Raw genomic sequence first — 2,429 nt, 5'->3', positions numbered from 1 at the left:
GCCAATCAATGATCCTCTCTCATCATTGATGTTTCTATCTCTCTGCCCTCTCCCTTCCTCTCTGAAATCAATAAAAAAAATATTTATATATATATAATGACAACCACCAAAACAGCAATAGCTGTCCAGTGTGAATGAATCAAAAAAATTATACCTTAAAGATAGAAAGTTCCTTTAGTTCCCATGTGTCCTACCAAGGTCCTGGACGGCCATAGTTTCTGCTATGATGTACAGAAGAGTCTCCTAACATTTAAGACTTGCCCGACTGGAGTGGCTCAGTGGTTGAGGTTTGACCTATGAACCAGGAGGTCACGGTTTGATTCCCAGTCAGGGCACATGCCCAGGTTGTGGGCTTGATCCCCAGTGTGGGGCATGCAGGAGGCAGTCTATTGGTGATTCTCTCTCATCACTGATGTTTCTCTCTCTCTCCCCCTCTCCCTTCCTTTCTCTGGAAATCTTTACCTATTATCTGTTAGATAGATAGATAGATAGGATAGATAGATAGATGATAGATAGATAGATAGATAGATAGATAGATAGATATAGAGATAAAAGTATAAAAGACTTAACCAGGAAAAAATAAAAATAAATTAAAAAAGGACTTAACCAGGAGATTGGAGATAGGGAAAAAGAGGATACGGCATAGAAGAAATAAGAGGATGTTGTACTTCCAGGCCTGGGAGTTGATGGGAAAAAAGGAAGAGAGACAAGTAAGGAAGGCAGAGCCACAGGTTGGGATCTGGGGCAGGGAAGAGGGTGGTTCCCAGAACAAGAGCATTTCCACATTCAAGAGTCTGGATGACAACCCTTAGGCAGGATGATGGCTCCATGCCAACTTGTATACATGTGTATAAGCATAACCAATGGACGCAAGACACTGGAGGGGGCAGGGAGGGGGGCGTGCGGGGAAAGGAGGGAGGGCACGTGCTGGGAGTTAGAGAAGCTGGGAGAAGGTTAATGGGGGGGAAAAAGGAGACATATGTACTGCTATTTGTAATACTTTAAACAATAAAAAAAAAAAGAAGACAACAGGGGTGAGGGGTGGGGGGAGGTAAGGAAGATCCAGTGTGCGTTTCTAGGCCTGGGACACTGGGTGTCATGAAAGGCAGTTGAGAGCTTTGTGTGGCTGCTTTGGGACCCACAGTAGCAGCATGTGGTAGAGACTCAGGGTGCCTGCTGCGCCAGTGAGTGGGGAAAGGCTGAGTCAGCAGGAGGAAGCAATGAGTCCTGACTGAACCAAGACAGAGCATGTGTTAGGAGCAGACGCCAAGCAAACAATCAGTGGGCCCCAGAACCAGGACATCCGCCCATAGAGAGCTCAGCTGTGTCTGACACTGCTGATTGTCTACCCAAGATCCTTGCCTCCTTTTTACTTAAACCCAAATTATGTCTGACACAGCAATGTGCCAATAACTTACGCTCACTTACGCAGACCTTACCTAGGGAAGTTGGCGTAGAGGCGCTCTGGGAAGGCTTTTCCTTCCCTGCTAAATGGACACAGACACAGATATGAGAGCTGGAGTTGAAGCAGCCATGTTGTTAACCTGAGGCCATGAGCATAAAGACAAAAGCCAGCCGGCCACAGTGGCAGAATTGAACAACTGAAAGAATAGGATTCCTTTCCTAGGAAGAGAGCTACTTATCTGGGGGCAAATATTTGATAAAAACCAAAATAGAACTACTTAGAACAATAAAATAAATATCTGAGGGCTAACAGACTGGTTAAAAAAGGAACTTCATGAAGAAAATAGAAACCGTCCTAGCTGGTTTGGCTCAGTGGATAGAGCGTCAGCCTGTGGACTGAAGGGTCCTGGGTTTGATTCTAGTCAAGGGCACATGCCAGGGTTGCAGGCTTGATCCCCAGTAGGGGGCGTGCTGGAGACAGCCAATGAATGATTCTTTCTCATCATTGATGTTTCCATCTCTCCTTTTCCCTTCCTCTAGGAAATCAATAAAAATATATTAAAAAAATAAAATAGAAACGGCTACTGAATATTTGTATTGTTTTACTATATGTTGCCTGTGTTTTACTCCAGATTCTTCAGAAAATGTACCTAACTGGTTAATACTCTTTGTGAACTTGAATTTGCTTCTGGGAGATACCACATAGTTCTGAGTCCTGCTCCAAGGTAGAAGAGGTAGACTGTGTCTAATGCTTTATTCATATGGATAAGATTCAATTTGTGTCATTTTTTAAAAATATTTTTATTGATTTCAGAGAAGGGAGAGGGAGAGAGAGGTAGAAACATCAATGATGAGAATCATTGATTGGCTGCCTCCTGCACACCCCCTACTGGGGATCAAGTCCGCAACCCAGGCATGTGCCCTTGGTCAGATTCGAGCCTGGGACCTTTCAGTCCGCAAGCTGACACTCTATCCACTGAGCCAAACCGGCCCGGCCAATTTGTGTCAACTTGTAATTTTTTTGG

Source organism: Myotis davidii, unplaced genomic scaffold, assembly GCF_000327345.1.
Source record: "Myotis davidii unplaced genomic scaffold, ASM32734v1 scaffold223, whole genome shotgun sequence".
Classification (NCBI taxonomy): domain Eukaryota; kingdom Metazoa; phylum Chordata; class Mammalia; order Chiroptera; family Vespertilionidae; genus Myotis; species Myotis davidii.
Note: the sequence above shows the minus strand (reverse complement) of the source record.